The following is a 22201-nucleotide window of genomic DNA, read 5'->3' as shown; positions in this document are numbered from 1 at the left end:
TTAAAGTGTCAAACTCCTTGTTAGGTAATATTTTTTCATCTCTTGTTCTTGTTTGTTCAATTCTAGTCTAGGTTGATTAGAATTGGTTAAGGGTGCTCTTGCCCTAGGATAAATAAATATTGTAAATGCTGCTCTTATCCTATTTAGAACAAATATTGTAAAGGATTTGATATCTACCACCGTATTAAAAGAGAATCACTAGTGAAATATTCTCTTAAGGCCAAGAGAAGAGTGGACATAAACTTGTAAAGTCAAACCACTATAAAATTTGTGTGTTGTGGTTGATTGCAATTATTCACTTTTAGTTTAATTTCATAATTAATTTTCAATTTGCAATTAAAACAAAAAAAAATTAGGCAAATCTACTAGTTGCAACCTATTCACCCTTTTATAAGTTGCATTAACAATTGATATTAGAGTATGAGCTTAAATTGAGATTTAAATCAATCTCTAAATGGGTAAAAGACCATGACATCATCATCCAACCAACTTTCCTCAAGACCCAAAGGACTTAACACCTCTAAACCTTCCATATTTTAATGGAAAAGAGTTTGTATATTGTAAAACTAGGTCTAAAGATTTTGTATGTGCCTTAGATATTAATGTTTGGGATATCATTACTTGTAGACCGCCAAATGAAATTACAAAGATAGATAAAGATGGTAATAAGATACTAAAAACTCAAGGTTGAATGGGATGCAACCGATAAGACCAAAGCCTAAGTAAACCACAAGGCTAAAATATTTTTACAATGTGCTCTAAGTGAAAAGGTCTATAATAGATATGTTACTTGCAAAAAAGCAAAAAGAGATTTATGATAAGTTGATTGTTACATATAAAGGGACCAACCAAATTAAAAAGATGAATTTGGATGTCTCAATGCTTCAATAATTTTAAAATGTTAGATGATGAAAATATCACTTTTTTATTTACTAGATTCACTAATAGTATTAACAAGTTGTATAGCCTTAATAAGGATTTTGCAAATGGAGATGTCACAAGAAGAATTCTAAGAGTTCTTCCACCCTCATGGAAACCCAAGAAGACTACCATGCAAGAAGTGAGAAACTTGGAGAATATCATACTTAATGAGTTTATGGGATCTCTACTTGCACATGAAGTAGAATTTGAGGAAGATAAGATAATAAATATGACGAAGTCATTCAAAAAAATACAAGAATAAGTGAATTGATCTTAAGAGTTCTACGAAGATGAATGATGAAAACGAAAAAGAAGAAAGCGACTCCGATAGTGATATAACACTTATCACAGGAAAATTTAAGAAGTTTCTCTGAAATAGAAAAGGAAAATACTCTCACAAGGGACAAGGATCCAAGGAGTCAAAATGTAAAAATTCTTTAAAACAAAAGAACCTTGTTTATTAACAATCGAGATGTTATTTGCTTTGAATATAGGAAATTGGGTCACTTCAAATCCGAGTGTCAAAATCAAGACAGGAAGAAAGCTTACAAAGCCCAAGTCTCCTACACCACAAATAACAATGAGGAGGAAAATAAGAAACCCGATGAAGAAAATATCAATTTAACATTGATGGCTAAATCGGATAAAGATCAAGACCTTGAGGTAAACCTTACATAGGATAGTTTGATTCCATTGATGATGAAAATGACGTAGATAAAATTGATGAGGAAAATTTTATTTTTGATTTTCAAACTTTGTATAATGTAAGTAAGAATCTTGAAAATAATAATAAAGTTTTGAAAGAGAAAGTATTTCATTTAATAATACCATGCATGGTTTACGTGAATATATTAAAAAGATAGAAAAGAAAAATATTAATCTAAATAATGCCCTTATCATATTCACCAATAAGCAAAAGAACCTAAATAACATTCTAGAAACTTCCAAAAAGAGTTCTCAAGATAAAAATGGACTTAGTTTCAATAGTGAAACTATTACCTCAAGAAAAGCAACAAAGTTAGATTTGAAAAGAGGTTATCTAGCAAGAATCGTTTCCCAAAACCTACAAACATTCAAGGAAATACTCAAAGTGGAAACAAGAATTACCCTCAAATAAATAAAAGGATAAATGAAAAATGAAATTACTATTATTAAAAGAAATGGCAAAATGAGAATAAAAACAATGATCAAAAGAATAACCAAGAAGTAAGAAGACCAAATCATTTTAAGCAAGGTTATCAAAGTAGTAATGGGAGATACCAAAACCATTATGATCATAAGTGGAAAATACCCTAAAATTACTACAATGCTCAAGATCAACATCTTTACCAATTTTAGCTAAATCAAAATCAAATGATGTTCAATTATAGTTGATCATATCCTTATTATACTCTTTTTGAGTATACGTCTCAACCACCATTAGACCACAAATACCTAATTAACAAAGACTTAGAAGAAGGAAAAACTTCTATAAAAACATTAACCATGAGAATAACCAAAGAAGTCAAAATTCTAAATTGCAAATGAACAAAAAACCCCAAGTTCAAGAACCTTTTGATATTTGTGACCCAAGATTCTAAAAATCCAAGAGATATTTACTCACATGGTTTAACACAAAATCTATAAAATTTGACCAAAGTGGATCCATGTAGACGTGAGGACCAATGCACATCTTTTCCTCTTTTTTTTATTTTTTATATAAGTTTGTGTGACACCCAAAAAAAAAAAAAAGCATTGTTTCAAGCACATGACATCTATCAAAACCCCCAACGTAGTCATATGATGGAAGATCATCATGTATGAAGATAATAACAAATGAAAGATTATAGCATTGGTCAAGTCAACATTGGAAGTACTTCTATCTCAAATATTTATTTTGTTTATAAATTATCATATAACTTACTTAGTGTAAGTCAATTATGTAGCATAGGATATCAAGTGGCATTTGATGTTTCATGTTGTCATGTGAAAGATGTAAATGAAAAAGTAATCTTAAAAGGCATTAAGAGAGATAACATTTATACTTAGATTTTTTTATGAACGTTCTCCTAGCATGACTTGTCTTATGTGACTATGTCACATGAAGAATCCATTGTTTGGCATAGAAGACTTGGTCATATTAACATAAAATTAATTGAAACTTTTGTATAAAAGAATCTTGTTAGAAATCTTCCTAAAATAAAGTTTGATAAAAACTATTTTTGTGCGCCAAAAGGAAAAACAAATCAAAGTATTTCATAAGCCCAAGAATGTAGTATCCACTAGTAAATCACTAGAACTTTTTTATATAGACTTATTTGAACATATTTCCATTGCTAGCCTTGGTGGTAAGCATTATACTTTTATCATTGTAGATGACTATTGAAGGTATACATGGACCTTGTTCCTAAAACATAAAAATAATGCTTTTGAGGAATTCACTATCTTTGTTAGAGAAATTCAAAACAAAAAAGAATACCTTATGACCACCATTCAAAGCAACCATAGGAGGAAAATTTATAATAATTATTTTGAGAAGTATTGTGATAAAGAAGGAATAATCTATAACTTTTTTACCTCTAAGATTCCCCCAATCAAATAGAGTGGTAAAAAGAAAGAATATATCACTCCAAGAAATAGCTAGAACTATGATAAATGAGTTTTCATCGCCAAAATATTTTTGGGTAGAAGCTACAAGCACCACTTTATAAGTTTTGAATCATATGCTAATTAGAAAATATTTAAAAAGACACCGTATGAATTTTATCACAATAAAGTACATAGGGTTGACCACTCTTAAGATACTTGGATGTAAATGTACAATATTAAACACTAAGGACCCTAATGAAAAAGTTGATGAAAAAGTAGATGAAGTGATATTCTTGGAATATTCCCAAATAGTAGGTAGATAGGGGGTTCAATAAATGAACATTGGTTGTAGAAGAGTCTATCAATGTTAAATGTGAACCTATAAATAATTTCGAGACTAGTTGGACCACTTCTGAAAAATTACTTAAAGAAGTAGTCCCATGGAAAGACCATCCCCTTGAGCAAGTCATAGGTGATCTTGGTCAAGGAATTCAAACAAAATCAAAAGCTCAAAATTTTTGTGACAATGTTGCATTCTTGTCAATCATAAAATCCAAAAGTACAAGGAAAAATTATCTAATTTAAAAAAAAATAATAATGTTTGAGAACTTGTTCCCAGACCTAAGACATACCACCATGGAACCAAATGGATCTTTAGGAACAAACTTAATGAGAGTAGGAAATCGTTAGAAATAAGGATAGGATGGTTGTCTAAGGGTATAATCAACAAGAATAATTGACTTTGATGAGATTTATGCCCCAGCCCGATTGAAATTTATAAGAATGCTATTGGCATTTACATTTCATAAGAACTTTAAACTATATCAAATGGATGTGAAAAGTACATTCTTAAATGAATTTATTGTAGAGGAGGTGTATGTTGCATAATTTCCGGGATTTTAAAATTCTACTTGCCATAACCATGTCTTCAAACTTAAAAAGATTATATGGACTTAAACAAGCGCTAAGAGCCTAGTATGAAAGGTTAAGTAAATTGTTAGTCCAAAAAGGGTTCATAATATATAAAGTAGACACCACATTGTTTGTAAAGTATAATAATAATAACATCAATATTGTGCAAATATATGTGGAAGATATTATCTTGGGTTCTACAAATGAATTTTTATGTTATGATTTTAGCACTTATATGAGAAATGAATTTGAAATGCACATGATGGGTGAATTGAATTTATTTCTTGGTTTGCAAATTAAACGATGTAGTAATAACATCTTTATTAGTTAAACCAAATACATTAAAGAACTCATAAAGAAATTTGACGTGTTCTCTCAAAAGGCTAGTGGAACATCCATAAGCACATCCTTAAAATTATTAAAGGATGATGATAGGAAGTCTTTTGATGCCACTAAGTATAGATGTATGTTTGGAAGCCTCATATACTTAACGACTAGTAGATTGGATATAATATTTATTGTTTATGCTTGGGCAAGATATCAAACCGACCCTAAACAATCTCATGCTTGTGCCGTAAAGAGAATATTCAAATATTTAAAGGCAGTGGAACATCCGCACATCCTTAAAATTATTAAAGGATGATGATAGGAGTCTTTGATGCCACAAGTATAGATGTATGTTTGGAAGCCCAAACTTAACGACTAGTAGATTGGATATAATATTTATTGTTTATGCTTGGGCAAGATATCAAACCGACCCTAAACAATCTCATGCTTGTGCCGTAAAGAGAATATTCAAATATTTAAAAGGTACATCAAACTTAAGTTTATGGTACCCTAATGGTCAAGAATTGGACCTATTAAGTTTTTTCGATGTCGACTTTACCAGTTATTATGTTGACTGAAAGAGCACAAGTGGAATATGTCACTTACTTGGACCATGCCTAGTGTCATAGTTTAACAAGAAATAGAATTGTGTTGCTTTTTCTACACATCGAGTGTTACTCGGAATACATAGTGGCCAGAAAGTGTTGTGTTCAAGTGTTACGGATGAAACAAACCTTACTAGTTATAAGGTTCATCTTGAGAAATGTCCTGTAAAATGTGATAGCACAAGTGCCATAAACCTCAGCAAGAATCCTATGCTTCACTCAAGAGTGAAGCACATTGATAGAAGACATCACTTCTTTAGGGATTGCATCCAAAAGGGTGAAGTTATCATTGAATTCATAGATACAAAACACCAATTGCAGACATACTCACCAAACCCCTAAGTAAAGATCGGTTTGTTGAACTTAGGAGGGAACTTGGGCTCATTGATCTCCTTAGATATGCTAGATCTTTCAAATTCCCACATTTTAGCTCATTTTGGAGCTAAACACCCATTCAGCAAGCAGACAGTCGCCCATCTGATTAAGTGACGGACGTTCGCATTCAGACGGGGATTTATCTAGGCTTTTAAAACCCAGTTTCGAATGAAAATGAGCCCTTTTCCATTTCATTCACACTCCTCCCTTCTCTCTTTGTGTTTTTTGCCCCAAAATCCTCCTCTTCAAATGCTTACTTGTGCTCAACATCTACAAGTGGACGATCACGTCGATTCTTTCTTGGGTTCAACTTCTTAATTATATCTCTGCAATGGTTAGATTCTTCCTCTTCTTCTTCTTCTTCCTTCTTCTTCTTCTTTTTGAATGTTCTTAATCTAATCTGAATGAGTGAGATTGATCATTGAGTTTCCTATTGGATTCATTGTTAGTTGAAATTCAAAGTTTCTCATCTTCATTATTCTCCATCAAAATCTCCAAAACCAAACTCCTCTAGTTCTGATTTCTTGGTTAAAAAACCCTAATTGAATCTCATTTTTTTTCAAATCTACAAATGTTAGGTTTTGAAGACCAAATCATAGGCATTGAATCTTTGCAACATTATTGTTGTCTCTTTTGAAACTCACAAACTTTGTTTGATTTCAACAAAATTCTGAATTTTTGTCAACAAAAAATAAATAAAAAATAAAAAATAAATAAACCAACCAACCAACCGAATATGACTTTCCCTATTTCCTTTCAACCTCAACTTTTGATTTTTGTTTGTTGGAAATTAAATCATGAGTTTGGAGTCTTACAATTCCATTAATGTTGCAACTCTTGAAGCCATTCTTGTCATTTTTTTTACTTCTCTTTTCTTCTTTTCTTCTTGCACAATCTAAGTGTTTGAGGAAAACTTGCAATATGGTGTTGTTCAAAATGTAACTGAACTTTGACTTGACTCTTCATCTCTAATTTTGGCGAGCCTTACCCAAATCATGGCTCTTACAAGTAGAAAATGATTTGTTGTGGGAAGATAGTCTTGGTGTTTTGGCCACCCCACCTTACCTGACCGATGAGTCTAGACTTCAACTCATACTTTTAGAAGTCAAGCCTCTAAATTATCCAATTGATATATGCAATTTGTGAATTACTTATATCTAGCATGTGGTCTTTGTACTTGACAAGTTAAAATGAGTTCTCGATGCAAAAATCCATCTTTAGAGGTGGAAGTTCTCGTGCTTCTTCATTTAGGCTCCTCCTCCTCCTGTTGAGTCTTCTTATGATTCACTACCGATGAGAGATAAGTGGTTTAAGGATTACCAAACCCAACAACTATATTCCCAAATTGTAAAGAGATATATTGTGCAAGGTAAAACCATTGACCATGTTGCTCTTGCACAATTCCATATTCAAACCCTCTTAGAGATATTGGTTGGAATCCTATCCTCAAAACCAATGACCCTACCTACCCCGACTTGTAACCCACTTCTATGCAAACCTTAAACACCAAGGGGAGGGAGAGGACTTGACTATTACCTCCTATGTTAAAGGGAACGATATTTGTGTCACAATTCCTATCCTACACACCATATTTGGGATCTCCACTAAGGGTGCCCTCAGATTTAGGAGCTACAAAGAAGCCCCACCCCAAGACCTAGATATGGATGAAATTTATAGCCGTCTTGTGAGATTGGGCAATTGGTCCCAAAACCATAGAGACATTCAACAAACCATGTTTTGTGACCAAACCAAAGCTATCAGGCACATCACCCAGCTGAATATTCTGCTAAGGGACACATATTTACCTCTTTCCTAGTCTATAAAACATACTGTATTAACTTTCGTCAACCTCTGTGAATTCCATATATCCTCCTCTCCTACATGGTTTAGACTACTACCACTGGCAACATGAGCTTACCCTATGGTAGCCTCCTTACCCAAATCTTTAAGTGGTTTGGAGTCACCTTAGAAATGAAGTCACTATTCCTCCACCCCCTTCTCTTCAAAAACTTGGAGCTCTTCCCTCTCGTCAACGAGCAGCTGCAACAACACATCGTAATGTACCCCAAGCTATGTATGTTGAAGGAGCACATGAAAGGCAGCAATAGCTAGTCATTCCTCCAACAGCCGCACCACAACTAGCCTAGTTCCAGGATTTCTATAGCTACATCTTTGGTCTTTAGCAGCACTTTGATGCTCATTTTGATGGACACTCGCATGAGATCACTTGAGGACCTCATGCATCAAATGATAAGTTTATCATAGCATCAAAAGAATTTTTTGATCTATCAAGTTATAATTCTAATGGTTTTAGTATTGTTATGTTTGATTTTCCCGACCAGGGTTAACCGGTGTTGTTCAAATGAAACTGGCTGGGTTCCAAGCGGTGCAGCCGAACTAAGCACACCCGTTAGATGGCCAAGATTGCACCGCGCCCTTGCTTGGTGAACGACATAGATAAGTGTTCCCATCAAGGGAGAGTCATGGATAACAAGGATAAATCTTTGTGAATGGCAAGGATTTGAACTTAGGGATGTCAACAATGCGATTTGGGGCAATTTTGGCTTGGGCTTAACGTTTTCGGGCTGAGAAACACTAAGCCCAAACACAGCCCATTTGCAAAATGATTGTTTCGATTTGGTTTCAATTTGGTGTGGTTTGGGTTCAGGTTGGCTACCAGTTTGGATTCGGGTTGGGGTAGTTTTGACAGTCCCGTTATCAAATTGTTATAGCCCATTTGCGAAAAATTGCTATTTACTCTCAACAATTGATTTTCAGTAGAAAATAGAGAGCATTTGAAGTAAAACTTATTTTTATGGCATTGGGTATAAGTTAAACTTGAAATATATTAGAGAATTGAAGCTCAAAATTGAACTAATGAATGTTGTTCCATAAATGTGGATGCTATTGAATAGAAAATTGTGTCTCCAAAAGTATATCTTAGTAGAAAACTTAGACCTCTCTCTTTACCAAAAAAAAAAAAGGAAAGAAAGAAAACTAAGATCTCTATGGAAAAAGACTAACGAGCTTAGTAGAATTAGTCCACTAAAACCTTCTCCAAAACTATATCTTAGTTAAACTAATGGGCTGCACGTGGGTTAGCCCGAATGAACCCAAACCATTTGGGGTTTCCCGCTTTAGCCTTAACACATCCCATTAAGATTAAGTCTTTAGCCCAAACACATCCTATTAAGATTCGATTTGGGCTGGTTCAGGCTATAACTGGCCAATTCAATTTGGTTTTAACGGTTTGGATTGCAAATTGACACCCCTATCTAAACTATGTGGCCAAAAGGAATCTATCCATCTAATGCAGATTGGAAGATTGAGAAAGAAATAGGATGACCTAATTTGATGACTTCCAACCACTCAGGTTAGATTATATAAACTTTGCACCCACCCAAGGCTAAGGTAATTGATAGCTACCAAGCTATACACTATTCTTGTTGAAGCTCTGCAACCTTTCAGAGTCTTTTTCTTGTTGTGCATATATTGACTTCATTGTCGGACACAGCCTCTTGACCTACCAAGGTTGGCTCGTTGTCTTACAGATCTACAGATGATCGAGTCAGATCCCGATGCAACAAGTCTTGAGTTAGCAACTTGTATTTAAATGCCAAATATTTTGAAAAACAAGGATTGTACATATAATTTTGAAAGTTTAATAGATGAACCATGAAATTACGCCTACATCATTTGGCCAAAAAAAAAAATTACACCTACATCAAAGGAGGTTTATATAAATCTTCCCAGAAAAATTGTTTTAAAATGTAAAAATACCATGATTTGTGGAAGCATTATTTTTCTGCTATGGATCCATGTATATTTCTTCTGTGGACCCATGTAAATTTTTTCTTTCTTTCTTTTGACAAAAGCAAAAGTTTATTTTTCAAGAAAAAATTATCCCTAATTTATCATCCATTAATGCATTTTCTTTCATACGTCTTCGACTAATACAAGGGTTATGTGACCAGACAGCGTTCTTCTTCTCAAGAATGCTCGCTCTCTCTCCACATATTATGAATGTATCGTGACTTATCATTACTCTCATGCATGGCTAGGTGTGGAAATATTAGGTTTTCGGTTTTTATAAACTCTTTTGTTTCGAAATGGTTTTCAAGCATGGCTATTTTCTCAGTCCAAGGTGGAATAGAATCTCACCATGTACGTACCTGTGGTTACGTATATATGTTTTTTTCTAATAAAAAAAACATACTCATGCTTGGACAGATGGAGTTGAGATCCTTTACCATCTGAGGGTAGAAGATTATACTCTCCTCACACCATTACATATTTAGGAAGGGGTCTACTTCAGGTCCACTTTATCAATGCTTAGGAATAGGTCACTCTTTAATGTATGATGAAAGAATGTGAGAAAAGCACAATTCTCTATCCATGTGGATAAGGATCCAAACTCGGACCTGGGTACGGGTGTGATAGATAACTGTCACAAATAAAATGGTAAAAATGTCAATACGTAGTTGAAACTCATGGTGATTCTGTATTCATACGCATTTAGAAAAGTCTATTTTAAAAAGTGAGTATTTGAATATCATTCGAATCCATTCGAATATAATAAGATAATGATATAATATTACTGCTATCCGATCCGAATCCGATCGTTTACAACCTACGAATGGAGTATTAAAGGAGTTGGATCTATCATGGATGGTATAAATAGTATCGAAAATCCATCCTTGCCTGTTTGATGCTCAGGGTTCAATGGTATATTACAAGAGTTGGATCTATCATGCTTGCTATAAATAGTATTGAACATCCATCCATGCTTGTTTGATGCTCGAGGGAGCAATGGTATATATCTTTATGAATGATTGAACAACCAACCTACCACCACCATCACAAAATTGACTCATAAAGGAAACCTCAACTAAGGTTGCAGCCAACGGTTTTCTCTGTGTCTACTTGTGCTTTGTGCTTTGGAAAGTGTTAATGAGCACCTAACATCACCATTTCCAATTGAGTGGAGCCTCTTTCTTTCTTTCTTTCTTTCTTTTTGCCCTTTTTGATTTGATGAAAAGCAAAGCACCCAGCTAGCATCTGCCTCCCAACTGCATGAAAATCATTATGATACATGGACCTGTTCCTGTCTCCTTTTCTCTTTTAGAACAATAATAATTGAAAATAAAATGAAACAATATAGAAACTTGGGGGATTAGATTTCATGTTTGGCTATATTTGTGCCTATCTTTCTCCTCTAGACTGGATTATTTAATTATTTAATTATTATTATTATATATTTTTAAACAAATTGTACTGGCACCTCAAAATGGAGGCTTTAAAGCACTGACACTTTATTTTATATTTGAAAATAATAGACACCCAAATTCATTAAACACATAAGTCCATTCTGTTAGTGAAATAGTTAACCCACTATTTATCTTCTTTAATTTCAAAAAATACCCTTACCAAAATCTGAGGAAAAAAAAATCTAACAATAATGTCTTCATCAAATAACTTTCGTAGGCGGAAGAATTTTTTTTTTTTTTTTTTTGGTAAATAAGAATAAGATTTATTAAAAGGATATAATAGTCTTTGTGATAATATAACTAACCATCATAATAGAATAGTAACTATGTGTTTTTCAAACAAAAAGTGGGGTGTTTTGGGGTGCTAGTGCAATTTGTTCTATATTTTTTTAAAAATTCTTTAAGTGGGTGAAAGCAAGGGTGTCAACAGTTTGGTCCGGATGGATTTCCGTTTGGGTTTTCACTTTTAGGTTGAAAGTAGCAAATGCTAAAGCATGGCATCACAAAATTTGGTTTTAGTTTGGTTTTGGGTTAGTGTTGTTTGGATTTGGGTTCGAATGGTTTGAGTTTGCGATGGACAAATTTTGAGACTATTACCAACCTGTTATTGAACCATTTTAGTCCTTCTCGAATTAAACATTATATTTAGACCTTGGATCTTACCTTTTGAACTTAAGAACCAAATAAATCAACATCTTTAAATCGGATTAATAATAATAGATTTAGTGTTGGACAGAACCAGTCTAAAATTGATATGATTTTCAATCCTCTAACTATGCCCCATCCAATTTGGGTCTTAATGGGTTAGTTTGGTTCGACATCATAACTCACACCCCTAAATATGAAATAAAGATATAATAGATACATAAGATGATGAATACCTCACCTAAGAGACTAGTTCCAGTTGAACTCCACTCCTCAGATAAGGAAACTTCTACAGCAAATCTATAAATACCAAGGCATTCTCCACTCAAGGTAAGTCTTCTGGAGTAATTACTTCGGGCTCTAAGAAGTATATTAGGTTTCTCGTTCTTGGAGATTTGGGGCTTCTCACTAACTTGTTCATTGGAGACGATACTTGACCAACATGGTCGAGATAGTCCAGTCAAGCAGGATTCTGCAACAACAATTAGCGCTGTCTGTGGGAACTTGATTAAAAAAAACCATCATGCATACCGGATCAGGAAGAATAGTTGGAGATGATTCAAGTGAAGGTGAGCGGGAGATTAACAACGAGGAGACATCCCAAGGAATCAAAAATATTTCTCGACATGATGCACTACCAGATCCATATGATCAATTCGTAATAGTGGGTTAGTTCAACAAATTGTCGAAGCAAATCTTAGACCTGAGTGAACTATATAGGGCGAGCATCCGTCAACAAGTTGTAGTGCCGAAGACCGGCCCATAGGTTATCCTTATTAACCTTGATGACAATAGAGATGGTCGACCCCTGTACGAACGCAAAACCCCGACTACACATCACAATCATCTTAAAGAAACTGTGAGAAAGGAAAGGAAAAGGTCGGCAAACAATCCTGACCTTCACGAGAGGTAGCATCTAAAGACCCTCCTCTAGACAACCATTATGGTGATCAAGAAAGTAGCTCTCGGCCTACCAATGACCTTCAAGGTGTAGATGCAATTGCTGGATATGAGATGCTTAGCTTCATGGACCCATATTCCAGATATAATCAGATCCTAATGCATTTAGATGATGAGAAGCATACGGCTTTCATAACAAATAAGGACAATTACTATTATAAGGTGATGCCCTTTGGCCTGAAGAATGCAAGAGCAACATACTAAAGAATAGTAAACAAAATCTTCGCTAATCAGCTAGGTAGAAACATGGAGGTTTATGTAGATGAAATGCTAGTAAAAAACACTTCTAAGATCGACCACCTAATCGACCTAGTAGAGCTGTTCGATGTACTTCGAGCATACAAGATGAAACTTAACCCTGAGAATTGTGCTTTTAGAGTATCATCTGGAAAATTCTTAGGCTTCATGGTCTCTCAAAGGGGAAATGAAGCTAATCCAAAGAAGATTAAAACAATCTAGGACATGAAACCACCAAGGAATATCATAGAAGTACAGAGTCTAATAGGTCGGTTGGCTGCGCTCAATAATTCATTGCTCGAGCAGGAGAAAGCTTTTTGCCTTTCTTCAAAGCTCTGAAGGGTGTATCCAACCTATAGGCTGAAGTATGGAACAAAAAATGCCAAAAAGCTTTCGATGAACTAAAGGAGAAACTTTCTCGACCACCTTTGCTCTCTCGTCCAACCCCTAAGAATGAGTTACTTCTATATTTGGCCACATTGCCTAGTGATGTCAATGTTGTGCTCATTCAAGAAGAAGGTGACGTCCATAACCATGTTTATTATATAAGTCATGTGCTGGTTGATACTGAAACCAGGTATCCGAAAGTGGACAAACAAGCATTAGCTTTAGTGATTGCACCACAAAAACTTCGACCATACTTCCAGTCACATCCTATCGTTTTTTTGACAAACTTCCCTTTAAAAAATATATTAAATCGATCTGACTTAGCAAGACGACTTGTTACTTGGGCGATTGAACTCAGCGAACACCAAAATGAATTTTGTCCACGGTCGACCATTAAGGATCAGGCCCTGGAACTTTATTGTTGAAACCTAGTACTCTAAGACTGAACAAGTCAAGCTCAAACAATTTCCCGACAAGATGAGCACGAGCATCCCGAACAAGCCAGCAGATGGATCCTATCTGTCAATGGGTCTAGCCATGCACAAAGGAGCTGAGCAGGCTTAATTCTACAAAGCCTAGGAGGTTTTGAAATAAAATACGCACTTCGCTTCAAGTTCAAAGCCTCTAATAATGAAGCATAGTATGAGGCATTATTAGTTGGTCTCAGATTAGCAATGGCTCTAGGTATCTGAAACTTAGAAGTTAGAAGTGATTCGCAATTGGTTGTGAATCAAGTTAACGGGGTATATGAAGCAAATGAAAAAAGGATGAGCAGGTATTTAAGCTTGGTCGACCAACAGAGACAACACTTCACCGACTTGCTAGTTAAGCAAGTTCCTAGAACAGATAATGATCAAGCAGATGCACTTTCTCAACTAGCAACAGAAGAGCTAAAATATCACAAAGACCTTATTTTATTTAGAAGAGTTGGTAGGTCCCAACATCTGTATGGTCAACTAAATGCATATATCAACCTAACAAGGTTGGATGGACCCGATCATACGATATTTAGAACATGATCAGCTTCAAAAAATCAAAAACAAGCTCGAACAATTCGGCAAATAGTTGCTCGGTATACAATAACTCGACCACTTCTTCGCTGCTTGGGGTCCCTGGAAGCTACCAAAGCTCTGAGGGAAATACATGAAAGAAATTGAAAGGCACACATTGGTGCTCGAGCACTCACAAACAAGGTGTTAAAGCAAGGATATTTCTAGCCCACTATACAAGAAGACGCAAAAAACTATGTTCAAAGATGTGATAAATGTCAGGCCCGTGATAATATACCTCACATTCCTGCCGTACCATTGACATCAGTCCTATCTCCCATCCCCTTTGCAAGATGGAGGAAGGATTTGGTAGGAAAGTTGTTGAAAGCTTCAGGAGGTAGGGAGTATGTAGTTGCAGTCGATTACTTCATGAAGTGGATAGAGGTAGAGCCCCTTGCGTCAATTAACACCCACCAAATGAAAAAATTCATCACTCACAGCATCATTTACAAATATGGCATCCCAAGGATAGTTGTATCTGATCACGGGAAGTAGTTCAAGAACCCAAAGTTTGAGAGATTCTGCAAAGGACAAGGGATCAAACACCATCTATCCTAAGTGGCATATCCACAGAACAATGGTCAAGTCGAAGTGAGAAATCAAACGCTACTCGGAGGATTAAAAAAGAGGCTCGACCAACTGAAAGGAAGATGGGTGGATGAACTCCTCAGCGTCTTATGGTCGTACCGAACAACCCAAAGGTCTACCACTGGAGAAACATCGTTTTAAATAGCTTATGGAGTAGAAGCACGAGTACCTGCCGAAGTACAGATTGAAACACTCAGAGAAGAAGAATTTGAAGAAGAAAATATTGAAGGTTTGAAGGCTAATACTGATTTTATTGACGAAGTAAGAAACAAAGCACAATATCACCTAGAAGAATATCAAAGGTGGATTGCGACTTATTACAATGCTAAGGTTAGAATGAGGCAATATCTCCCCGGCGATCTAGTTCTTTGTCGAACAGTTGCATCAGACCCAACCAAACAGGGAAAACTAGCTCCAAATTGGGAAGGACCATATATAGTCATTCAACAAGGTCACTTCGGAGCATATCACTTACGAGATCTAGAGACCAGACAACAGATTCCTCGATAATGGAATTCGAGCAATCTGAGAAAGTATTATCAGTAAATATGGGATGTTAAGGGACCTTCTCCTAGTTTTGTTTAGCAAACATTTCTAGCTTTATAAAGGCAATATATACTCAAGGTTCAGTGAGAATTTTTTTTTTCATAGATGCATGAAGTACCAATGATCGAAAGAATATAGTGATGATTTCTCAACTACACAACACATAACGAGTTGGGAGATTCTCCACACTCAGATCAACCAACTAATATGTGCTTGGGATACTATCCTAACCAAATAAAAACATGGTGAAGTCCCAGGATAGGATTAGCCTATCAGTGCTCGGGATACTATCCTGACCGAACAAAAACATGGTAAGTCCCAGGATAGGGATCAGCCTACCAATGCTTGAGATACTATCCTAACGAAACAAAATATGGCGAAGTTCCAGGATCAGGATCAACCTACCCGTCTAGGCTCGGGTACAAAGCATGATGAAGTGTTGAAAAGAAACTTCCAATGATAGAAATTAAAATACCGAACTACTGATCTATGTCCAGGTTAAACACAAAACTTCACAAATTAAGGAGACAATAATCTTCCGAACACAAGGAGCATTAAAGACAAGCAATGTATACACACAAGATGAACAAAAGGACTTCAATATTCGCTATAAAAATAGCTAAAAGGTACAAGTATTGATACTATAAAGAACTAAACAAAAATACATCAAGTTTGTTTGTCTAAAGCTGCTTCATCATCCTCTCCACTTGAGCTCTCTTCTCCTGAATGATCATCCTCTTCAGCATCAGCACCGGCTTCTCCAGGGGTTGGCTCCCAATTTGAGTCTGAAAAATGGAAGACCTTAATTGGGGCAGCTTTAGGAAACAGAGCTTTTTCAACAACCCAAGATGGTCGAGCAATCTTAAGCTCGTCATATATACCAGGGTCAACAAAGCTCTTGAACCCTGAAAGGTCAAGGTTGGGATATTTTTGAAGTACATCTTTGTAAGCATATCTCCGGCCACAATTAAAATCGAGCCCAACTACTTCAGCCATAAAGTCGAGACATTTTTTCATCATGACCCAACGTTTGATGACCTCATGACGAAGTGCATCGAACAGGTCTTCAAAAGAGGATGGAGAAGAATGAGCAAGCTGATCTTTTAGGTGCTCGACTTCTTCCAGAGTAGCAACCTGATCCTTCTATAGAGCTTCAAGCTCGCTCTCCCTGGCTTTAAGCTCTTTCTCTTTATTGGATAGTTGCTTCTCTAGAGACTTAACCAAATAGGTAGAAACGCTCGCCAACCCTTCTAGTTCAGCAACCTTCAAGACAAGCTCCACCTCTTTATTGGAGAGATCTTCATTTCTCTAGCTTAACTTGGACACCTCGACCTATTTTTTCTTCAATTGGTTGAGGTAATTATGCATGCTCAGGTGATCTTGCCAAGCCATTTCCAAACAAGGCCCTAAGGCCTGAGCAAGGTTGTAGAGCATCCTAAAATCAAAGTCAACATGTAAGTTAAGAATAATAAAAATACAAATAAATAGAAAGTTTTGAAGAAGTATACTTGGTTGCAACGTCATAACTTCAGAGAGGAGTCAGACCATCCATGAACTTCTGGTTCACTGGGAGAAGGATGTTCAAGAGCCACTACTTTGCAATTGGAGTGTCGCCAGTGTTATTGCAGAGCACGCTGGACTCTGTGGTCAAGAACCACTTAGGAAGCAACAAGAAGGGATGCACAGTAGTTGAGCTGGAGGGAGCCAAACAAACTTTATCCGCCCAACCAACATTACTTGGAGGAGGATGAGAAGAATCAGGAGCAACATTCTCCCTTGGTGGCACTGAAGAGGTAGGTTCGGAATGAGAACGCTTTTCTTGATTGGACACTCGTTCAGTGTCCGATCCACTCACGTTAGTCCTTTTTGGGGCTCTAGGCGGTGGTCCAGAAGGTGCTCCAACCTTACCCTTGGAGCCCCTAGGTTTCTCAGGCTTGGTCTGATGCTTCTCCTTAACCTCTTTGATCTTGGCCAATAGATCAACAAAGAACGAGCATTGACTTACTAGGCAAAAAATCCCAGAAACTTAAGATCTCGGGGTATTCTGGGCAATAGTCGTTCACTGCTCGAAGGTTCTTGTCTTCAGTGGAGATCTAAAGGATTTTTCTTTGGCTCTATTCTTGCGGGGGGGGGGGGAGAGGAGGAGGAGGGTCGTTCGACCCCTTGGCTAGACCTTGACTCCATAAGGTCGGGAAAGGAGGCGTGCTTGATGGACGAACATAGGAAAATTTGGGGTGTCACCCTTTAGTGTTCGAAGGAAGTGCCCCATTACCTACAAAATTGCAGTCCTAGCCAGATTGGCTAGACGGCCTCTTCAACAAGTAAAACCATCCACTCTGCTCCATCTTTTTCGCCATAAAGAAATGAAGGAATAGTGCTAGAGAAGGTCGGACATTTACCGACCCTTGTTGACAAACACCCCCCCCCCCCCCCCAAAAAAAAAAAAACAAATCAGGTTGTGCCAAATATTCAAGGTTTAGCACCCTCGAACACATCTCAAAGTGACAAAGAATTTCAGCTAGGATTGGCTGAATGAGGAGCCTAAAGCCACTCTTCAAGGTATCCTCGTAATGGACGAACTCTCTAGGTCAGCACTTATCAGCTCATTCAGTTGGCTTGGGAACCCTAAGACTATTTTCTTGGGGGATTTCATACTTAACCCTCAAATACTCTGACGCTCACTAGACATTTTAGAAATTTGAAATTCCAAGCTTGACTTATTGAGGTCGAATTCTATGTCGAAAGGAGATGGATCCTTTGCTTGCTCAGCCTTATACTCCTCAGGAGTCAAGCTATCCACCCATTGCTTTCACTCAGCTTTGAATTTAGCTCGAACACTAAGTATGGATTTTTCTTGACCAGTATCCGGAGTATCGTATGGTCGGGAATCGTGATCAATGTCCGGAGCAACGTATGGTTGGGAATCATGGTCGAATTCCTCACCATCATTCCCAGAGGATTCTCAAATAGACATGGAGCGAGATGGGAGTTTGGATCAATCACTAGAGACATGTTTGGCTGGTTCAAACCTATCACTACCATAGTCATTGGAGGAGAGTCGGGAATTTCCATGTCAATTACAGTTTCAGGGGGGGGTTTGGCTACGGTTTTCTTCCCACAATGGAAAGACAAGAGAGAGGGGTGATTAGAACTCCTAAAATAATACTCAGACGAACCAGAAGGAAAGGCAGTCAACCCATTCCAAAACAAAAGAGAAGAGGAGCACAAACAAAACAAACAGCAAAAAAAGAAAAATTATAAAAAAACAACTGTGGAAATGAAGCAGAGAAATGAAAATGAGAAGAAGGTTAGGTTGCTTACTATTTGAAGCTTGTGGGTTATAGCAGACCTTCTCAAACGTCTAAAGTAATAGAAGAAGAAAGGACATTGGAAAGTCCTCTCGTAAGAAGAAAGCATGAACCTTAGAATGCACAAGAGGAACAAGAAAAGTGAAGAAGACAGATTTCTAAGGATACTTATATCCCCCAAGAAGATGCTAATCTAAAGGGTCATAACAAAGGAAGATCTAACGGCTTAGATTCAATGACCCTAAGAATTCTACAGAACTTTGATAGTACGTAGTACATTTTATTGTAGATATGAAAACTACATAAATAATCTATTGGTTACTCTCTTGGGTATCAAAGTTGTAGTCCAGTGAGGAATTAGAGAGTATTCCAGCCAGGATTTGTTACCGCGGCACTAAATGCTAACGATGGTAATGATCATTTACGATGACACATGTGGCGGCGTTTTTAAAACGCCGTTAAAAGTGGTTTATTGCTGTGTTTCCTAAACGCCGCTATATGTTATTTTTGCCAGCGTTTATAGAACGTCGCCGTAGACTTGGTTTTTAATTTTATTACCGGCGTTTTTCGTAAACACTGTCATAAGTTGCCTATGCCAGCGTTTGTAAAACGCCGGGATAAGTTTTTTAAATTAAAAAAAAAAAAAAAAAAAAAAAATGGTTCCAAAAAGCCAAATTCAATTTTACAAATGAAAATCCAATTCCATCAATCCAAATTCAATTTTACAAATGTAAATGTACCACTTTCCATTATACATATACCAACAATCCAAAATGTTTCCAGATTCATAAGCTCTATGAGAATGCTCATCCTCCTGAACCCTCCAGCTCCTCCATAAAGGAAATACTTGTTCTCTGTTGAGGTACTATATGAATGACTCGAGGCCTGCTAGAAACATTTCCTGCGGATCTCCCACAGGCATGTCATTGGATGAAGGAATGGCATCCACAAATTGAGATACAAAATCTTCACTTAAATCATCATCAGCACCCATCATCATCACCTATTTCCGGATGCATGATTTCGCAGCTTCCCACCTTTTTTAGTCAAGTCTCTAATTGTTCCATTGCCATCACCATTTTCAGATATGCCATCACCATTTTCAGATATGTTCAAGTCATGTCTGCCATTCTCCAGGAGATCACCCTCTAGTACTTCGCTCTTAGGATCTGCTTTCAGAAGTTCCTTCTCTTCTCTCCTCTTTCTACCTTCCTCCAGTGCATCTCCCCTCCTTCTCTTCTCTCCTCTTTCTACCTTCCTCTAGTGCATCTCCCCTCTTTGTGGCAGCAAGTGCCTGATGTTGTTCAATATACTTATCTAACTGCTCCCTAATAGCATTAGTTGCAATGGTTTGGTCAGCCAGCTCTCGCAAGATAAACAATTTAGCTTGAGGATCTAAAAGGCCATAATGACCCCGTTTTATTGTTCCTATATGAGTGGATATATAATTCTGGTATATCTTCCATCTCTAAGAAGTCACACAGATAGTCCATCCAATTTGTTAGTGTAATCTGAAACAAGAAGCATAAGACAAGCACAAAAATAATCAATATCAGATAATCTCTACTATAATCAAAGAACTATATAACAAGATTATGCATGTATATTTGAATAACTCGAAATTAATCCATAACAGAATTTTTCTACCTTTGATTTCCGCCTTTTTTTCTGTATAACCATGAAATAGCCACCCTCATCTTTTATTAGAAAACGAAGAAGTGCCATATGTGATTCCACCATGAAAGTAAGATTGTTATCCTTGTGACAAATTGCATTTTCTAAAAAGAAGTTGTTCTGCAACCAAACAAATGTGAGGTTATTTTTCAGGTACATATGAATTTATCAATTCTAAGGGGAAGAGAAAGAGAAACGGATCAGCTTCTCTATTTTTGTTGCTGTGATGAGCATAACATCAGAGAGAATTGGGTTCATCTACAAAGTCTTTTCGGCTCCAGATCCAGCTGTGAAAGAATGAAAGTTTCGACAAGAAACATTCTTCTACCAGGCCCAGCTAAACTAACTATGATGGAAGATTTCGTTCCCTACATGTAGTGGTTGCACATATTTTCCATCTCCTATGAATTTAAGCTGCTTTTGGCTTTGGTTTTATCTGCGTGACCCTGGAGTACAGGAAGACTCCTGCAAGAGCCACACCAGTTCCTGCAATCAAAGCAGCCAGCTGCTTCAGAAAACAGGAAGTTGGGAGACGCTAGCAGAGGGAATCAAATTCAACCACACATAAAGCAGGGGGTCGGGGGTTCAAAAGCAAGAAACGTAAAGCACTTCTGAATATAGGGGGTTTTACCAAGAGAATTGATGGGAGAGACTGGAGTCTGGAAGAACAGGACTGCGCTCACAATGACCACAACCCGCTTCACACAGTTGCCCACAGAGTGGGTAACAGCGGACACCCTCTCCAATATCATATAAGCAACCTGCCAGAATTGAACATGTATATACTCCTGAGTTCTCAAAAAAGTGCAAACATGATTTTGAACATACATAATACAAAGTCAAGCCTTATGATTAATATAAACCTTATTTAGATCATCCTTATCTGACTCATAGTTTTGTTCCCATCTTGAGAGAATGCTGCTGTATAAGGAAAGAGAGCCATGCATGGAATCTTGTTCACTAAGAGTTCTCAAAAGATATTTGAAATGATGTTTAGAATTGTATCTCCTGATTCTTTTCTTGATGTAGTCTGCATCTTATATCCTTACGTTATAGAGGAAGCCTTCTAAGTAACTGATTCATCCAAACATCATCTAGAACCAGCAATAATGGTTTTGCTGAGATGTGTGCAAATCTCAGAACAGATGAACTACTTTTCAACTACAAATATGACCACCCTAACCAAATAAGCGTACCTTCTCTGGGTTGAGTTTTACTGAGATACCAGGTAAACCTTTCTCTAAGCCATTCTTAGCCTCTTCAGCCCTTCTCTTGAATGATTGGCATTGCTTGCTAAGAGAGTAAAGGTTGATGTAAATATTAGAACTAAAACAAAAATATCAAAAGTACTCTTGTGCATGCTATGAATGAGAAAACAAGTCAAATAGCAAGTACACTAGGGGAGAATTATTAACTTCAATAGGACGAAGATAATAAAAAAACAGTTTGTTACTACTACATGTCAGAAGCATTATCCTAATTAAATACATAACCAACTGAATCCAATTGTCTCTTTTCTACTCTGTTCTTTCCATGATGATATGTTTTACGAATTACTTGGAGTCCTAGAGCTTTGGCCTTACTTCTCAGCCAGGGAAGAGCAGAAACAAATGAAAAGCCAGTAATCAAATGAGTATTCAAATCCGAATCTATTATGAAAATCAAAGATGGAAGAAACGAAAGGCAAGCAGAACTTGCATATTGATATGGAGAAATTATGATCAGACCGGGTTCATACCTGGTTCGACCCTCGACCCCGGTCGAGACAGAGGACCACGACTCGCTCCCGAGCGAACCGGATCCAAAAGATGGCTTGCTGAAGAAGAAAACTT

General features: G+C 36.7%; 1 long non-coding RNA gene across 1 annotated transcript; it reads right to left on the bottom strand.

Moving 5' to 3' along the window:
* Nucleotides 1–19846: 19846 nt before the first annotated feature.
* Nucleotides 19847–21768, bottom strand: LOC149012428 (uncharacterized). The gene is made up of 4 exons (XR_016174077.1): nt 21566–21768; nt 21001–21130; nt 20343–20855; nt 19847–20206 (listed from the first exon to the last, which is right to left on the bottom strand). It is a non-coding gene; the product is annotated as an uncharacterized LOC149012428 (long non-coding RNA).
* Nucleotides 21769–22201: the final 433 nt, after the last annotated feature.

The sequence above is a fragment of the Hakea prostrata genome, chromosome 6 (assembly GCF_041222555.1).
Source record: "Hakea prostrata isolate BN-2017 chromosome 6, UWA_Hpros_2, whole genome shotgun sequence".
Taxonomy (NCBI): Eukaryota; Viridiplantae; Streptophyta; class Magnoliopsida; order Proteales; family Proteaceae; genus Hakea; species Hakea prostrata.
The sequence above is the reverse complement of the archived record's forward strand: the minus strand, read 5'-3'. Positions and strand labels throughout refer to the sequence as shown.